Source organism: Microtus oregoni, unplaced genomic scaffold (genome assembly GCF_018167655.1).
Source record: "Microtus oregoni isolate MIOR12 unplaced genomic scaffold, Mior012 000009F_ref0000495, whole genome shotgun sequence".
Taxonomy (NCBI): Eukaryota; Metazoa; Chordata; class Mammalia; order Rodentia; family Cricetidae; genus Microtus; species Microtus oregoni.
In genome coordinates, this window is record NW_024543068.1 from 8142950 (window position 1) to 8163543 (window position 20594).

At 37.9% G+C, this 20594-nt stretch overlaps 1 protein-coding gene across 34 annotated transcripts in view; it reads right to left on the bottom strand.

The window, feature by feature from the left end:
• The window catches only part of Nrxn3 (neurexin 3), a 1564636-nt gene that overhangs the window by 5628 nt on the left and 1538414 nt on the right, over positions 1–20594 (bottom strand). Inside the window, exon 23 of one of the 34 annotated variants that reach the window (XR_005974847.1) lies at positions 4531–5209. The exons of the other annotated variants lie outside the window; for them this stretch is intronic. The gene's annotated coding sequence lies outside the window, so the exon portion shown is untranslated. The remainder of the gene's footprint in view (positions 1–4530; positions 5210–20594) is intronic. 34 annotated transcript variants of the gene reach the window in all.

The window sequence follows — 20594 nt, forward strand, 5'->3', positions numbered from 1 at the left end:
AAAGTGAAGTGAGAGCGATTAGTTTTTACAACAAAATGATGGGTATTGTATCCCAAGTAAAATGCGAAAATCTTTCAAAATTACCCAAATTTCCTTTTTTGCAATGCTTGTGTTACTAACCCTGATTGAGGTGATAAGACATTAGAAAGGATGCTCTCTGCCAGGAAAATCTGAAGCCAAACTATTCTGATTTCTACTCGCTTCAAATCATAGAAGCTTTTTCAATCTTCTCACTTGGCCTTGCCAGGAATTGGAAGACTGCCTGGAGTTTGAAATCAAGCTGCTTGCATGGGAGGCCCATTATTACAAGTGGGAATTAGAACAGGAAAAAAAAAAACTTTCAGGTAACTGTGGACATGAGAACTACCTGGAGTATACACAAGTTGGGTATATAATTGAGTTTAAATATTCCATTACTTACTTAATTACCCTTTTTATCTATTGTATGTGAGTATGCATGTGTGATTATATGTATAGCATATTCATGTATATGGAAGTGTATGTACAATGTCTTCTACAACTGTCTGCCCGATTTCTCTGAGGTAGATCCTATTCCTGAAACTGGAGCTCATTGGTCCTCTACTAGGATGGCAACCAGCAAGCCCCAGGGACCATCCTGTCTCAGCTCCCCACAGTGCTGAGGTTAGAGGCACACACAGGACCTTTTCCAGCTTGTTGGTATCTGAAGTTGGCTCCGCAAAAACTGTGAGCCCTGGCCCAACTCCCTAGCTCTGCAATCAATTTTTATATGAAATGTTGTCTTTAGGAATTAAAGTAAATACAGTATATAGTTAGCTCTCTGTATTTATGAACTCCCCAGTCAAGGATTCGAATGACTGCAGATAGGAAATGCACCCTTTCCCCAAAACTGTCTGCACTGAACGTGGACAGAATAAATAGTATCACAATCATTTCTACAGAATATACATTGTATTTGCTATTAGGACTAATCCAGATAAGATTTAAAGAACAAGAAAGCGATATACAGATTTGTTGCAAATTATGCCTCTTGTTTTGTTTTGAAGATAGGGTCTACATATGTTTCCTAAGCTGCTCTCAAACTTCTGGGCTCAAGCAAAAGAGCCTCTGCCTTCCAAGCAGCCAGAAAATTAACCACAAACTAACAGACCTGACTGACCATGCTGTTTTGTGTAAGGGGTTGTTTTTGTTTCCTTCCCTGTTGCTGTGATAAAATACTCCCACAGGAGCAGTTTAGAGGAGAGATTTGTTTCAGCTCAGAGTTCAAGGTTGCAGCCCATCATCCATGGAGGCACGTGCTAGCCACATGGCAGCAGGCAAAAAGCATCTGGTTCACAAGGCTGACCCCACAACAGGTAGGAGCTTCAGGGCACTGGTCACATTGCATCCGTAATCAGTAAAAATGGATGCTCGTGTTCAGTTTACTTTCTTCTTTTTACACAGTCCACGCTCCTGCCCCAGGGAATGATGATACCCACTGGAGACAAGTCTTTCTATCTCAACTAACCCAATCAAAATAATTGCTTACAAGTATGCGCAGAAGCCTGTCTCCCAGGGACATTAACACACACAGATGTTGGTGTCAGAGAGGTGATTGGAACCAAACCTCCATGCCAACTGATCCAAGGTGATAGGGTTAGGAGGGACGCAATAGCTAACAACAAGCCATTCTGTCACAAAGACTCTATAATTATAAACCGGTGTCTAAGCTTAGGAAAGTGTTCATACAATCAAGGAGTCTAAAACTAACAGACGGAGGGACATGAAACCTGGAATATATTAAAATCGTAATTTTCTCTGCTGTTTCTGGAAGTTTCCTTTGGTTGAGAATAAGAACTATCTGTTTTCTTCAATGTTAGCATCTTAAAATCAGGAACATACACTTTTTTTTTTTTGACAAGACTGTGCTTTTCCTTAAACTAGAGAGCTCACTAGGGATATAAAAGGCCTATTTTAGCCCTGAAGGCTGCCCTGCTTTTTTGCTCTATGAGTGTATTTATAGATATATAATTCATGCCTCTAGGGCTGATATCTAGCAAAGGGTCTGTCTGCCATTGCAAAAGACAGTGTATTAAAAATTCAGTAGAGCTCTTCTGAACTGTGAGGATGTTGTCGGTGATGGTGCATGTAGTGGGTCACCAAAAAATAATAAAAATAAAATAACAGCATCAAGTTTCAACATGGCTTCAGCCTTTGCCTCTCTGGAGACAGCTGTCTCTGAGAGGTCAGAGAAATACAAAAACAATGATTCTAAGCAGGGAACCCTAGAGAGGACTCTGTGCTCCAATTAAGGGAGTTCTGTTATGTCCATTTGGATTCTTTTCTTTGTCTCTGATTTGCATTATTCTAGTTCACTGGCTCCATAAAGACACTTGTTTACATATCTGGAGTCATAGGAGTGAGTCCTTCCACACGCAGAGATGCTGAAGCTTTTAACCATTAAATGGCTCTATATTGATGACCTACAGAAAAAAAAAAGTACCTGGCAAAACATAGCCAGTAATTGGTGGGAAAAAAAATAATAAAATGCAAATGTCTCACTGGAGATAATTTATATCTAACTTTATATCTAACATGATGTAATTCTTTAAGTAAACCAGCCCCTAAAAACATCGCAAATGGTTCATCTGGAAATATTTTAATTCTGAAAGGTTACCAAATCTTTCTTCTTTTTTGTTACTTTTACATATGTACAGCTGCTTGATATAATTATGTGTAGTAAACTAGAGAATGCAAGATGAAGTTTTCATTTGCTTATTACTTAAGAGCTTTTGTTTTGAAGTCAGTCTGCCTAGACTCTTTCTAATACTGGAATTACACTTATACTGGAATTACACTTATAAGCCACATGACTTGAGTAAGTTTTTTTTCCACTCCAAGGAAAATGGAAATAATATCAGAGCCTATTACAAGCCACCACACATTGAATATTTACTATAGTGACTTCTGCTACTCAGAATGGCTTTTTACTAGTTTTATTAATATTCCAATCATTGATGAGCTTATCTGTCAGTTTTAGTGCAGTGGCTTCATATTCAGAGACATAACTACACAGGGCTCTAGAGATAAATGTAGAAATTGTGGAAAGATTCATCATTCAAATACAAGTTCAAAGATCTCGTATTTGAAAATAAATGATTAGCCTATAATAAAATGGATGGCTTCTTCAGAAAACATAAGAGCTTTTTAATACAATTAGGTATATTAACACCCCTTTGGGAATCTGGTTTATAAACCAGTACAAAATCATTTGAACAGAGGTGAAGGGAGCCTGAGCCCATTCACAAAAGTTGCCAGGCTAAAAACATGTCTTATTCTCCACCCGGTTTGATATTTCTTATAATAATTTCAGATAACATTGATACCTGGAACTAAAGTTAAAACAAATCACTTGTTCATTACAGAGGTTTCATGGTGCTTCTCTCAAGCCCTGTGATTCTGGCGTGCAGTTGTTGCACCGAGTCCAACAACCTCAAGGTTGAGGCATTTTCTCAATCCATAGTTACACAATGGTGGTACTTACCCAGATCCTTTCTAAATAAAAGCTGAAATATGAAAACCATCCTGAGTGTTCTTGAAACAATCATAAGCTCCCTAGGAAGCTTACCTGTTTAAATCCTTCAGGATGGGGAGGAGGGGAAGAAAAGAGACAAAGGAGAGGACAGGAAAAGAGAGGGGAGGAGGGAAGGGAAGAAAGGAAGGGGAATGCTTGTGCCTTTTCTCTGTGTATACGTGATGTAGTGTGCTTTTGCCAGGAGTTGGTTGTATACTTTAGAAGGCATCAATATCATAGCGCAACACTGTAAACACCTGGGATTCTTGATGTCTTTATTCTGAGTAAAATTGATTTTGTAGCCTGTGGTGAAGATGATAGCGTAATCCTGGAGAATCACTCTACCATAGTCACTTGAGAGTACCTTATTTCCCCTTCGCTGAAAGAAAATTAGATAAAGGGCTGATTTCCCTGAATATTGTCTAAGGAATTAAATTTAGGATAAAATTACCACTAGTAATATTTGGGACTAACTCAAATTAATTTTTTTTTGATCTGATGTACAGACCTCCCATGTGCTGTAGCCAATTTTAATACCCCACTTTAGAATAACCAGTCCTGCAAAGACTTTAAAGTTAGCAGTTAAAACTAAGTTCAAGCAAAGACTAGGTTTCTTGAGTTTGATAATGACTAGGCATCTATCTTCTTAACTGAAAGTAGAATTCCTATTGATTATTGAATGCAATTCAGCACAAATCAGAACAGTGAAAATTAAGCAAAAAAGCACAAGTAAAATAAAATACTTGATATCGTTCTCAAAATAATATAGTACAAAATAAAATCAAGCCAAAACAAGTCAAGCAGAAGGATAGCAAATAATACCAAAGCATTCAATACAAGAACACAAAGCAAAGGAAAATAAAACAATAGAAGCTGTTTCGGCTAAGAGAGAAAGAGAAAAGGAGAAAGAGGGAAAGAGGGAGAGAATATTTCAACATAAGCAAAATAATTGAAATTACAACAGAAAAGCATACCGTATTAATTTATAGTCAACTTACATCAACAAATTGCCCGCATGTTTTTTGGCATGAAAGAAAAATTTACAAAAGAAAGTTGTGTAAGAATGCTCTTGGACAAACAGAATTGCCACATTCTTGTGACTTGCTTTTTTGTTGTTGTTGTTGTCATTCCTTAAAAACTTTTGAGCAAAATGTCTAATTTTTCAAATATAATAATTTACAACAGAGAGTGATACAGGGAGGCAACAACACATACATTCACACCACAGAACATGAAAAGAAAAAAAAATCTGCACTTCAAAAATTTTTACGTTGGGGATTTAGGAGGGCATCAATGTTAAATTTAAAATAACTCTGATCGCTATGATTGAAAGTGAAAAAAACTGTTTTTATAATTTGCCTCTTAAAAAAATCTATGCATCTATAGGGTTTTGAATGAATTTCTTCGTTGTGAGTTTTCGAATATATATTTAGCTTCTTATTGTCTTTTTGACAAATTTTAGATTTTTCCTTAATTTGGGGGAATGGATGACATCACATAAATTGTAACAATGCTAAAGAAAGGGGGGGCATGGGAAGGGAGGATGCGGAAAGGGGGAGGGTCGCATCTACGAGTGTACTACACAGGAGATGACGATGATAGGAGTAAATGTGTAAGTGAGTCGCCATGTCCATGTAAGGGCGGCACGGAGTGATCTAGCTGCATTAGAGCTTCTGGCTGTAAGGAAGGGATGGGCAATATACAAAAACAAATGAGCCTACACATGCCCATCTATGGAAATCAAGAACAGAACTCTAACACTGACAATCTCACACACCCTAAGCTGCAACTTCTTCAACATGCAATTACTCCAAGATCATTACAGTTTCATCGTAAGATTTTTTTCAAATCATAAAAACACTTAAACTTTTTTTTGCTCCTACTCAAAATAGACAAAGTACATGAAGTAATATTACTAATAAGATCAAAAGATTAAAAGCAAAATTAAGGAGACTTGTGTTATGCATTCCAGTTGAACAACTTCACCGGCAGCCACACAGCCCCATCTATAGCAGGGCATTGAGAGACACACCGAGACGGTGAGAGGTAATGTCCTGGGCTGCTAACAACTCCTCTACACAGAGATGGCGTGTTCCAAATGACATCATCCACTTTCCACAAGCCACCCATAATCTGTACTACTGCCCATGAGACTGGCTTATCTGAGAGATGTGGATGTGGGTTCTGCGGCTGAAGTTGTTCCAAGTTAAAGAAAGGGTGTGCGAAAAAAACTGCAGAAAACAATTTACAACTTTTTCTCATTATTTTAGATAAAATCAAGTCTAAAGATAAGATCTAGCAATTAAAAAGAAATACATTGATATATATAGAGATATAATACAAAACATTTAATTTTCAAACAAGAAGGGGGAAAATAACAAAAAAAGACTTTTTTTTTTTTTTTAAAGAAATGAACAACCAGATGCACACATTGAGAATGTACAGACAGAGCAGTCAGGGGACACAGCATCGTACTCATGGTGTTTTTTGCTGGTTTTTATTTGCTTGTTTTAGATTTGGATAATTGATTCCCCTTTTTGTGACAGCCAAAATTGAAAACAAGTTCAAATTATTTTTGAAAGTTGCATTTTGGTTTTGTTTCTCTAAAAAATAAAATAAAAAGGGCGTGCAGTCTGGATGTACATCCTAAGCAGACATTTAAAAGAGAAGGTGGATATTGTCTATCACCCCTGAATGGTCGGGATGCAAATCAAGTTAACATGCTTAAAGTAAGTTGCATTTAGGGGAAAATAGAAAAACAGAACAAAGAGCTGGGTTAGGTAGAGAGATCAGCAAGACAAAACCAATTAGGGGTGGGATAAAGGAACTGAGTTTCATTTCATGCTTTTCCAGTAGGGGTGAAACACATCATAGGACTTCCTAATGTCAAGTGTAGTGTGTGTGTGTGTGTGTGTGTGTGTGTGTGTGTGTGTGTGTGTGTGTGTGTTTGTGTGTGTGGTGAAGCCTGTAGTGACAGGAATTGCAATAAGGTATAGCAGTTCCCAAACTGTGCTTCTGGGGACTTGCCTGAGAAGGTATGCTTGATAAGGTATACCAGAGTGACAGAAGACAACATTGTTTCATTAGTCTTCTGTGTTCTTGCTTATTTTCTTTTCTTTTTAAACTGACAGAGTGCATGGTTTACAATAGGATGTTAAAATAACCCTAGTGAGTGCAAGAATAACTGATGTTACTTTTAGTGATAATTTCAAAGATTCTGTATCATCAGCACCAGTGTCTATAAAGAGTGGGAGGAGGGGGAGGGAAATGGGAGGCTGGGAGGAAGTGGAAATTTTTTTTAATAATAATAATAATAAAAAAGAAGTGACCTGTGTTTTGTCAAAATTTTTTCTACCTTTTATGATATGATCATCTGGTTTCTGTCCTTTAGGACACTCATGGCCTGGACTATGTTTATTTATTTACATATGACAAATCATTTCTGCATCTCTGGAATGAAGTAAACTTTTCAGAGTGAAAAAGATAGAGTGATGATCAGGATGCATTGTGCATGAGGGAGATGGTGTCAGTCTTACAGAGACTAACTCAAGAGATCTACATTAAGAAAAGTAGGCAAGAGCACGTGAATGTCTTATATGTGTGTGCATGTGTATTTGTGTGGTGTGTGTAGAAGCATTGAGAGAAAGAAACTACATAAAGGACGTGAAGAGACTTTTAGAAATGGCTTCATCCCCTACTGGAACAGATTACTAAAGTTATAATCATCATTATAGCCCTGTGAAAACTTTAATGTTCAACCAAGGACTGGGAAACCCGGGTAGACAAACCCCAAAGGCAAGACACTTGAGAGAGCTTGGTTCTGATAGCCAATTCCAACCACTTCAAAGAACCCCTCTGGGTGACGTTGACAAATCAAATGAATTTTGAAAATGAGGCCAACTTCTGCCCCCTAGGAGACGCCCCTTTTATTATTTTATTTTAAACAGAATTGTAGTAATGTGTCCCCATGGGTCAGTCCGTACCAAGAGTTTTAGTCTCTGGTTTAATAATGTCAATCACTGTTTTCAGAACTTCACAAAGGGCAGCTGGAATGTTTTAATGTGGAAGGAAGACAATTCCAATATTACAATAAAAGAAAAACCCTTGTTGTTGTTTGGCTGAGCTTTTATTACAAAAGTTTTAACAGTGAATTTTCCTTGATGAGAAGATTTTGGAAGTGCTAAGGTGACTGGTTATAAGGACATCGAATGACTTTCATAAAAGGGTGGGCGATGGTGGCGCACGCCTTTGATCCCAGCACTCGGGAGGCAGAGGCAGGCGGATCTCTGTGAGTTTGAGACCAGCCTGGTCTACAGAGCTAGTTCCAGGACAGGCTCCAAAGCCACAGAGAAACCCTGTCTCGAAAAACCAAAAAAAAAAAAAAAAATTCCTCGGTAAGATTCACAGAGACTACTTTGGGTTTTACATGTAACTACTGAAAGCAGGAAATGAAGCTTGTGTAAGTGAAAAGGCTCAAGGATAAGATCAAGTCTGAAGGCTCAGATTTCAGGATAATGGGTGGCACTTTCAGGACCAGATGAAAAATTTGAGTTCCTTAAGGTTACTGTAGAGTAAATTTACCTATTTCAAAATTGCCCGTTTCAAAACTATTAGAAGTAAGGCACCACTTAGTTTCCAGAAATCACTGGTTTGGACAATTCAACACGCTAAAATTTCAGGTTGTTACTTTACAAAATTATATATATATATATATATATATATATGCATACATATATATGTATATATATGCATGTATTTTTTAAATTCACGGAAGCTATAGTTTGAAATGAAGCCAACATCTTGGATATAAAGAGCACACCAATATTTACAATATAAGTTAGTCATTAGTATATATATATATATATATATATATGTGAAACTGCTTTGATCTATAGTACAATATACAAAATAAATTGTTCATAGTCATGTTATTGTTTCATTATTATTGCTCATTATCTATCTACACTAGCTTTATGCTTCCAACAAGTACATATTATGCATTTAAGGTCCTACTAAATGCTAATAATGTGTTCCAGTTATATTTGCCTTTGAGAACAAATAATACAGTAATTTGATTTAAACTAGCTTATTCCTAGGCAACCATTTTTATCTCAGCATGTCCAAGTAGCCCCATCTAAATGTAAAATGTAATCCTTACAAAAAGTCCTATATGGTGGAATTCCACAGGTCAGAATTCATTGTAGAAAGCTCTCATGAACTGAAAGCATCTGTTTCTAAACTATTAGACCGAAGTGGAGTTGGAGAAACTGAAGGATATTCTCAGGTAACTTAAAAGCAAGCCCGCCTGCTTTAGGAGGAGGTCCTCCTTCTAGAAGTCAAGTCTTCTTCCACATGAGAAGATAAAGAGCCAGTGATAAAGCTGAAATGAATGACATTGCAGCTTAGTAAGTACTTAACTTTGCCACTTATAATATTGTAGAGACTGGAAGAAGGGGTGTCCCACGAGTTTCACTGTAAGCTTGCAAACTTATGAGGTCACACACATAGAGAAGATTTTCAAGACAGTTTTAGCAGATTTATAAAGAAAGCCTTTATGCCGGTCCCTCCTACTAATATACAAATACATCGTTGAATGACTGATTTTGTGTATCTTCAAAAAGGAGAGGATTCTTGTGTGTGAACCAATGACTCAATTCCAAATCATACTTTTGCTTAAATGTTGGCACGACACGGATGTGGAATCCAAAGAATGTGAAGATTGCTTCATCTTTGAACAGCAAGGGCCCTCCCTATACCTTGACACATCATAACTTCTTCCCCAGGATCACCGTGACAAAACTTGTACATGTGGCACTTGTTTCTAAATAAAAATACTTACTGCTTTGTTTCCAATGCTGACATAAGTTCATGCATTATTTGGTTCTAGACTCAGTTTCCACACTTAATTATAGCAGGTAGGAATAGGGAAAGACTATATATTTGAGATAGAAGAGCCAGTGCAAACACCATCAAATCCAATACTTAGAACTGGAGTTTTGGCTAATGATCTCATGTTCACTACTCATTCATTTTCCAAATTAAGAGAGTAGATAGGAATGGATAAGATATCATAGAACGCATTATTAGGTTTAAAAACTCAGTAAGATAGCAGCAAATATTTGATAGAGCATGGGAAGGACCTTAAAGTAAGAACTAAATTTATCTGTCTTAGCATTTGTCATTAGGTCTATCCCACAGTCTCTATCCTTCTTGTGACCATAATGTAGCCTGAATAGATTTCTATTAACCCAGTGTTACAGTAAACTGATTTGTTTCTTTTTTTATTGTTTTATTACTTTATAAACAATACCAATCAAAATTTCCACTTCCTCCCCTCCTCCCACTTCTCTCTTGCTCTCCCACAACCCTCCCCTCCCCCTCCAGTCCTGAGAGAGGGCAAGGTGCCCTGCCTTGTGGGAAGTCCAAGGCCCTCTGCCCTACATCCAGGCTTAGGAAGGTATGCATCCAAATAGAATAGGATCCCAAAAAGCCAGTACATGCAGTAGAGACAAATCCCATATAATGGCACTGGGATTTGTCTATACTGCAAGTACTGAATTTGTTTTCTTATTTATCTCAGCTAGAGCCTGAACAATGTCCATTTATTTTAACTCCCAATAAAACAATAATTATTCAAATTCTCACTTGGATAACTTGAATTGCTTACCCCCTTGCCATCACCCTAAGCTCTAGATACCATGACGGCACTGATGTTTGTATCTATGACATGCCTCAATTTATGCTTAGATTGTCCTTAAAACATAGAGACTGAGTCAGGATACCTTAAATCTTAGCCTTAGTTGCACTGCAGAATATGTTACCAAATATTCAACAAATTCTTTCATGCTATTGAGTCCATTTCCTTATGTATGATGCAAAGATGATGATGTCTGCTCAGCTAACCTACTTCACAGGGTAGATGTGTACAACTAATGAGATTTTCAATGTGAAAGTGCTTATAAATCTAAAGGGCTTTGCACATGTTTGCTACTGCTATCTTCAAAGACTGCCAGCAGCAGCATATAAAGCAGAGGAAGCCGAGTCCCAGGCAATCAAGAACGATGTATTTCAAATGTCATCCTTGGCATGTATACTTCAAATATAAACAAGCAGAATCCCAATTTCTACCCCTGACTAAAACAGACATGATGACTTCCTTCCAACTCTGTTTCTACCTCTACCACCTTCTTTTTGTTGTGGTGGTGGTGGTTTTGTTTTCTGAGACAGGTCTTCTCTGTATAACAGACCTGGCTGTCCTGGAACTTTCTCTGTAGACCAGACTGCTCTTGAACTAACAGAGATCTGCCTGCCTCTGTCCCGTGAGTGCTGGGATTAAAGGTGTGCATCATCACTCCTAACAGCATTGCCTTCTTAATGCTGAATTCATTTATCTCTAAATGGTGAGTGTATGTTGTTATTGACACTTGTAATAATATAGTTACTTCTCTGCACTCTTGTAGATTAGAAACAAACTTTGGAGAGGTCATATTCCAATGTATTTCCATCAGAACATATTATGTAGTAAGAGAAAAGACCAGGAGGACAGTTTTCAGGTCCTCTGTCTAGAAATCTTTGTAAACTGAGACTTAGATTTATTAAAGATAAAAAGATGAAATCAAAGAGGGAAAATTCACCATAACCTTTGAAGAAACACCTGACCAACACTAAAACAGTGAGATCAAATGAGAACATAAGGGAATGAAGGCTAAGGCAGTAGTTTAGTCTTCTTATTTCTTCCAAAAGTGTTTAAAACTCATTTAAAAATGGCCAAGTATTCATTTTATTTTTTTGCTATTGTTGTTTTGTCTTAGTGCTAATTGGTTTTTAGTCTATAGGAGCTTTTCTTCACTCAGAGTAAGTATAAGCTCCTTGATGCACAGGTTGATGTTTTACGCTTCTGTTCCATTTTTAATCTGTTTGATATAGACACAATTAATATGTATTTTGCTGAACTAAAATACAAACGTAGAATGGCTTGGTAAAATTTAGAGCTTGGTTTGGGGGAGTCAGGAGGGTCGGTAACGATTGAAAACTCCATTTCTCTAACACTAGTTTCTTCAATCAGGAAGGAAGATCTTCATGAAGTGAAAAAGAAGAAAAATCAAGTGAAAAGTGACTCTAAACTGTGAACTTGACCACCTTTCCCTTCTTCCTGGTCTGGCTTTTGTGTAGATTTTAAGGTTTATGGATATATATGACTTATCAGTTCCTTCTAATATCATTGTAGGTGAGATTAAAATATCCATTCTGTCAATACTTTAAAAATTCACCTTGTGCTAGTCAAAATGGAATTGATGTTGGGTTCCCCTCTTTATTCTGTGAGTATGATTATTAACATTGGTTAATGAAGAAGCTGCTTTGCCTTATGGCAGGGTAGCATATAGCTAGGCAGGAAAAATAAAGTGAATGCAGGGAGGAAGAAAGCAGAGTCAGGCAGATGCCATAAAGCTGCCAAAGGAAAAAGATGCCAGAACCTTACCAGTAAGCCACAGTCCTGTGATGATACACAGATTAATAGAAATGAGTTAATTTAAGATGTAAGAACTACCTAGAAATATGCCTGCACCATGGTCCAAACAATGTTGTAATTAATATAGATTTTGTGTTATTGTTTGGGTCTAGGTGGCCAGGTAAGGAAAGCACGGGCTGTTTACAAGGAATGCCCTTCTACCTGAAAGCCTTTAGCTCTCCAGCTCTAATAGTGTAAGATTGCACAGTTGGTCATTTTCCTGCCCTCATCTTGCTCATCTGACCAACTCTCAGCTTGTCGTAGACTTAACCCTAATGTCTGTTCCCAATGAGCTAACAGTGTTTTCTGTGATGAGCCCCTGTATCCAGATGTCTGCCTCATGACAGGCCCAGAGAACTATAAACTAAGAGCTCTAAATTTATCAGCCCAGACAAATCCACTTCCCCTTTGGCAGATTTTCAAAAGGATTTAGTCACAGAGGTGAGCAAAAGACTAACATATTTAGGGTTTCTTAGTTTTCTTAGTGATCCAGTCCTGCCTCTTACCTTCATACATCATAGAAAAACCATATTTCTAAGGAGTTAATATGCTAGGGAGAGAGACACACAGAAAAAGATACATTGGGAGAGGGACAGAAACACATAAAGAGCAAAATATTATCTGACCTCACTTGTATGTAAAGTACTTTCTTGAAAAAGAAAACAAACCCAATATATAAGATAGAAGTGCAGCAGTGGCTAATAAGGGAGAGGAGATAGGAAAGGATATGAGACAACATGGATCAAAGCATAAAGTAGCAGAATAAACAAATCTAGAAGTCTCAGTTCAACAGGAGCATAATAGTAAATGATATTGTATTATACTCTGAACCTTTGATAAATGATCACATAAGTTCCCTTGTCACATAGGGAAGGTAGGTTACTATGCAATAATAGATGTATTGTTTTGAGTAACTATTTAGTATATGTATATACCAATATATATATATATATATATATATATATATATATATATATATATAAACGTGTGTGTTGTAAAGGTGAATTATATATTTTTTTTCGGCACAACTCATGAAAACTTGTTGTATACATTAAGTATATTATAATGTAGTTTGTAAATATAGATTATGCATTGGATTAGGTCACTTTCCTCTCTAAGAGTATCTCAAACTTCTCCAAATGAAAGCTGAGTCCCTTTATCCACTGTATAAGTTCTGTAAATGCTGATAGCTGCCTTCAGCCTTATATTCTAACGCTTCTTCTTACCCAGATGTCTTAGGCACTGGACATACTTTTTGCTTCCCTTTCAGGAAAAGGCATGTCTTTGATCCTTCCCTGGCTGACCCTTTCAGTGACTGAGGTCTCTCCTGCACTTAGTTTCCCCCTCCAATCCTTTGGGGACCTTGCTAGTAAAATAGTAGCTCACTTTTAACACCAGCACCTCATATGCTCATCCTTCTGTACAGAGATTACAAGCTAACGCTGGCCTATTTATCATTGTTCATTACTTTCCTTTGGGAACACACATTCAGGGAGAGCAGAGACTTTGTATTCTTATGAGACAAAGTCTCCCTAGTTCAGTCACAGAAACATAATATAACTCAGAAAATCATGCCGAGACAGGGAATGATGCTCCCAGCAGCCTTAAAATCCCGTTCCCAGGGAGATCATTTCGCTTTAATTGCATAGTCTTGCATAACTTCTAGCACATTGCGTTGCCCACCCAAGGCAGAGAGATGATGTTTTATAAACAGATGATTGAGGCATTGCTGTCTGTGTATTGTTTCTTTTTCTCTTTTTTAAGCCGGAAGGAACTTCCTTGAGTTCTGCTAACTGGACCTTTCCACCTGCAGGTAGCTTATAAATCTTTTTGAAATATACGATACAGGTAATAAAAGCTCGGGGTTCCCCTTACAGAAAGATCTGCCATGTTTTGTTCTTTTTTTCCCTTAGTGTAATTTGTATTATAAAGATATAACAACATAGTATGTAGATATAACTGTCTAACATTGATGATTGTTTTCAGGCAATGGAAATAATGGGCCAAGCAACTTCTTACTGGAGTAATGGTAACCAGGGTGGTGGAAACAGGCTTTGTTATCCTTGCTTGTTGAATTCTTGCAGCTCCTGAAAGAAGAACCAGGCAGCAGTGGGACATTTACTGCTACCATGATCCTTCAGGGTTATGCTTAGATAGTAATGAATTATTCAAAAAAGCTTACTTAGTTTTGGCTTTTCTATTTTACCTGTTTTGACCAGAATTTGGGCATGTTTTCATGGATACTTTTCTGCGTGATAGTAGTTAGATACTGCGAGTGTGTTGCCTTTCCTTTGTAGGATCTTCAATTTTTAATTTTTCCTTCTTGTTTATTTATTTATTGAGAAAGGGCTTCTCTGGATAGCCCTGGATATCCCAAAACTTGTTTTGCAGACCATGCTGGCCTTGAACTCAGAGATCTGCCTATATCTTCTCCCTGAGTGCTGGAGTGCTGGAGGCATGAGTCTTGAATCTGGCTAGGGTCCTGAATTTTTGAAGTCATCGCTGGGCAGTAATTGAACTTGACAACATAGTACAATAAAACTTCTCTTCTCATTTACCCTGAAATCTATCTCATTGCAAGGAATGCAGTGATCATAAAATCAATTGGACCACTGTGTTTTCTTTGTGAGTGGAAATTAGCACGACGTAAACAAAATGGAAAGCTTGCCCAAGACCCATGCATTTGACATGAAAAGTTGAACTATGACCTTATGGGTTCAACTGCATCCAGCTAAAGCTTCAAGTAGTTGTCCTATGAGAGTAGATGGCAAAGAAGCTCACAAGGACAAGACACATACATTATTTTTTTTTATCCAAGATACTGCAAATCAGGAAGGAATTTATGAGAAAGTTCTTAGTTATTCAAAAAGATAAAAAAAAACATAGGTCTCAGATTAGTTAGAAGAGGTGTTTAGGGGAAAATACATATGAACAAGAAAATGGTTGCCATAGTGATTTCCTTTAACATAGAGAAAAATTGTAAATTGTAATCATTTAGTTAAAACATTAGTCAACAGTAAGACTTTCAGACAAAAGTGTTCTTAAGAATATTGACCACTGACTCTGTCAGATATTGGAAGAATAAGTATAAATGATTTATTTAAACATTAAAATTATATCTTCGATATCAGTAAATCCGGGCTTCAAAAAGCTAAATTATTTGCTCAGAATCAAACAATTAAGGAGCTGGGTAGCCATAACTTAATGTTGCCCTGTAAGCTTTCAAAGAAACTACACCACCACTTTCAAACAAATGCTGATTTTTTTTTTGTCTTATGATCTATTCTGTGTGAGGATTGGTAAGTATAAATAAAGTAGTCTTAGATATAAAAAAATCCACAAGGTGAGGTGGGGCAGGAGGGTCTTAGGTTCATTACAAGTTTATTTCACACCTTTACATGTTAGGAGCCACAAGTGCATAATGAGAATTGCTACCTAGAGGGGATATGGAGGTGGACTTCCTTCCATCCTCTGACTGTCACCTGGTCCGTGCCGTGTCAATCTTTCTACTAAAGGCAGTGAGGACAGGATGGCAGGGGAAGCCTAGAAGCTGCAATTTTAAAACCTTCTCCTATGAGATTTTCCTGCAACATCCAGTTGAGGTACAGTGTTCGAAATCCCTGATTTTGTTTGCTCTCTGTCTGGAAAGGATGCATCATAACCTCAGTTGATGTGGTGAAAACATCAACTTTGAGCTCTACTTATACTAATATTGGCTGTGATTGACTTTAGAAGCCTTGCAGAAATCATAAACATTTTTGTTTGTAAAGTGGATGTAAGTTTCACTGGCAATTGATGCTAATGGGATATGAGATATTTAACATAATTCTAAAAATATGGCAAGGGTAATAATTATCTTATCATACCACCAAAACAAAAGTCATCTAATAGCATTTAGTGCATAGAATTTAGAACCAAACAGTAAGTATTCTTTTGATATTCTGTTTATCTGGGATTATTGGGGTAAAGGCTTTGGTTGTCAAATAAGTAGCAATGAGATGATGTGAGTTTGGGTTGCTTGGTTTCTTCTGGGATGAAATCAAGAGTGCTCTCTGGATGTCTCTGTCCTATCTGATTATATTTTACCCTACATACATTAATCCATCAATGCCTATATGAAAAGTTCTTAAAAGCACCATAAACTAACTGTTGGAAGAAAGCATCACTTCTGTTTCTTTTCTAGTATTTTATTGTGCATGTTAACTCTATTACACAAGGTTATGGAGTGGCATTGTTTTGGAGTGGTCCTGAGTTAGATTCTAGGAGAAAAAAATAAACCACAAGGGGGTCACTTGTGCTAAGAGCTATGTAATCACACTGAACTCAGATACACACTACTTTCGTTTAAAACAAAAGAAGGAAAACCGTAACTGCTACATATAACAGGCCCAATTTTCTTGAACCAGCATGGTAAAGAAACTCCTTCCTTCTCAACCCTATAAGAGACACAACTTTCAAATGGCAGCTTAGCTGTCTGCTCCCTCTTTCTGTTCTCTTCATCTCCTTTCCCTCCAAAGCAGCTCCTCTCATCCCATGGTAACATGCATCACCTTTCACACAATGAGATGTTCTTGATGTTAGAATTAAGGACATGGCCAATAAATCTTGCGCTGAAATACGTTGCAATTTTGTCTCTTAACAAGCTCAAGCGTACAGGTTCCACTAAATATTGTAGGACATTACAGAAATTGTCTTTGGAACACGTCAAATATGTATAATTGCTACAACACCATCAAGAGGTCCAGAAGGCATAGGAAATGGCTCCAACTGTGCCACCTTCATACCTTTGTTTCTCCTGGAAAGGTATGGAGTTAGCATAGGGAAATGCTACCAGCAGGTACCACAGCTATAGGTTTATACTAGACTCAGGAATCTTTTCTTCAGTGTATATGCATGTATGTGTTCATATGCTTGTGGAGGCTAGAAGTCAACCTTGGGCAGTTTTTCCCAGGTGCTATCCACACTGGTTTTCTGAAACAGGGATCTCTTAGTAACCCCAAGCTCGCTGATTCAGCTAGGCTGGCTGGCCAAAGAACACCAGGGATTCATGTTTGTGCCTGTCCAGTGTTGATATTGAAGCATGTACCACAGTGCCAAGAAGTTATATATAGATTTTCAGCATCACACTCAGACCTGCATAAGGGTATGGCAAGCACTCTATCTGCTGAACCATCATCTCCCTAGCCTAATATGCGTATTCCCGGAGACACAAGACCCCGGGCCATCTGTCACTTTAAATGTCTCTTCATTCAAACAACAATCATTTTTTCTCCGTGAGTCTCCAAGGACATTTCTCCCAGGTAAGCACAAACTCATGGAGTTTGTGCATATTTTCTTAAAATGTGATGTGATTTTTAGTTTAATGCCACAGATGATGACCATGTAAGGTAGTACAGGGAAAGAAAGTTGGAGAAACATTCAAGATTTCCTGCTTAGTCACTGTGGCACAGTTAATTAATAAAGTCAGCATGGCCAATACTGAAACCCAATTAGAATCTCTCTCTCTCTCTCTCTCTCTCTCTCTCTCTATATATATATATATATATATATATATATATATATATATATATTTGTGTGTGTGTGTATTCGCACATATTCTTTTCTCATGAGATGCCTGCTCACTAGCTTCATTCCTGTTTCATGGTAATTATAGGTAGCACTGTTTCTCCCAGTATTACCTCACACACACCAACACACCACAGTCTATACTTTTAACTTCATTCCAAACATGTGGATTGTACTTAATTTTAACTTAAAATTTAAAAGGGTAAAGCACTGTTTTAATAAAATCGTAGGATCTAGTACTGGGCATGCTTAGGACATTTGTGTTACTCTTTTAATAAACGAGAAACTGTATAAAGCATATATAGTACATATGTGACTAGGAATGCCCTTACTGTCTTGAATAACATGGTGAAATTCATCAATGAGCAATTATTACAACTCTGACTATTGAGCTTGTATATCGGGAAACAAGCAACTAAACAAAGGCAGCTTACAATGTGCTGTGAAATTGGCAGATGGGTACAAAGTGAGGCAAAGAGAAGCATGTGGAATTTAACTGTTACGAAATGCCTACATTTTAGAGATTTGATTATCCCACAGTCTCGGAGACTGGTTCAGAAGGGGAGAAAATCTTAAGGAAGAAGTTACGAAGGTGGAAGTCTCCAGAGAAACACTCGCCCTGGTGCTTTTAAAGAAAATGACATCCGAGGGCTGGGAGTGGTGAAAACAATGACTGTGTTAAGCAGTGCCCATCATGATCTGTGGCCCAGAGGAAAAACTCATCGACAAGGAGGAGATGGAAATAGCTGTTCAATATATTTTCAGAGAAGCCGGGCAGATAAGTAGAATTGGATGCTGCTGGGTCCTTCCCCACGGGTTATACATCCCACTAACAAGCAAAGCTTCCAGAAAACAAGCTCTCGTGACCTCACTGGAGAAGATACAACATTAAGAAGCCAAACTTGAAGGCAGTCTGATTGCTATAGGGCTTCAAGCAAACGGCTTAAATTGCTTTTTTTGCCCATTTTTTTTCGGACTGTAAAACCAAAGTTCCATAATATTTAAACAAAATGCCTTAAAGAAAATAAGTGTCATTGCTAATAAGCTCAATTACTCTCCAAAATTAGCACTATCAATTGCAGAATATTTCAAATAAATTAGCATTACTGGTCTCCTTACTATTAACAAGCACGCCACAGCATTTCTGTCTTGTTGTAACTTAGAACAATTTTTGCTAATTCCATCTTTTTAAGTGTGGCGAGAAAATTCTGGAATTATGTATGAAGTTAATATTATTACCTCAGATGCATAGGAAGTAGAACAGAGCGGGTGGTAGATGACTTCTCTTAGTAAGGGGGGGTTTGCAAGTTGATTCTCCACTGTGCAAATTAGCCACTGTGAGGACTCATTTGGAACAATGGACCCAAAGAGAAAGGCATAGGGAATAGTCGGTCATAAATTTATTGTATGTTCTACATATGTTATGTAAATAATGGCAAATTTTCCATCTAGCAGCTTCTGCTTTTAGAAGAAAGTATTGATTGTGACTAATTTTTATTGCTCTGGGACACTCTGCCCTGCTGTCTTTTGTTCTGCGCTGCTGTTCAGACACTTGAGGTGTTTTAGAATCTTCAATCTAAGGTAATCAGAGACAGCATGGCAACAATTATCCATCGGTAGTCTGAAGCTGCAAGCAACTCCTTCTCTGTTGGAGAACTCCTATTACAATGGCGGCCAAACAAAAGAAACCCACGTAGATTTTGAAAAGTGTCCCTTGAAGGGCTGCCGATCGCTCTGTGTCACGTATGCTTGTCTTATCCAGGGAAGTGGAGGCAACTTTCCCATGAGCCAGAAACTGAAAGCATATTGTTTACCCGCTGAAGAAGGGCTCTTGGCTTTTAACAATGTCAAGGTGTCAGTTGAAATGTCAGTTGACAAGCACTGCAGTGAGGACCATCCAGGCTGGCCCACTGGTGTTACACATGGAACTGATGATTGAAAGAAAGCCAACCATGAAAGCGGAATGGGCTACGAGAACAAGAACTGTAGATCACATTTGGCATTTTTTTTTTTTTTGGCGTCTTCTTTGTCATCTGCCAGTAGATTCCTATGGTACCCACAGCCGTTTCAGCCATATTCTCTGACCTGTTAATTACATTCAGCTGAATATTGCTGATCAAAATTGCACTTGTCTACATTTCTCCGTACAATATAAGAAAGAGACAGTGGTAGTAAGCATTCTGCCCTGATGATCTGAGCTGTGGGAACTTGGAAACAACTGACTGCAACTTAGTGCATGGATACCGTTGACAACAGTCACCCACAGCTAAGGTACCACTCAGATACTCGATGCAGGCCAGGACTTAATTGTATCTGATCAATAAGTGGCCAAGACTAATCCTGTAATGTTTCTCTGCTGTGATTGCCATTTCTACGTGAATGTCATGGTAATCGATCATAAAGCCCAACTGCTATGTATAGGCATATGGGACATTGTTAAAATTATAACTAACAACGCTTGGGAAATGTCCTTAACCATTTTGCTTATGAAGAAAAATATGGGGCTGGAAGGATGGCTCAGTCACTACATTACCCGCTATGCAAGCATGAGAACCTAGGTCAGGTTTCCAGCATTCACATAAAAGGATGGGTTCAAGAGTATATCCTGTAATCCCAGCACTGAGGGGGTACACAGGCAGGTGGATCTCACTGCCTTAGACTCACTGCCAAAAAGTCCACCTAAATTGATAAGATGAACTTCAAGTTCGCTGTAAGATTCTGTCTCAAAAAAAAAAAAAAAAGGTAAAACAGAAACCACAGGTAGAGAACAATGAGGAAGGGCATCTTATAGCAACTTCTGGCCTCCGTAGGCATAAACCTGCTCACACCAGTACACACACATGCACTTGTACACACACGTGTGTGCACGTACCTACCCTAATAAGTATGCACATTTCCACACACAAGAATATAAACTCCAAGGCAACAGTCACATTCCAATTTGAATAACTATTGGCTACCACCAGTTTCTTTTGTTTAAATCTCCCC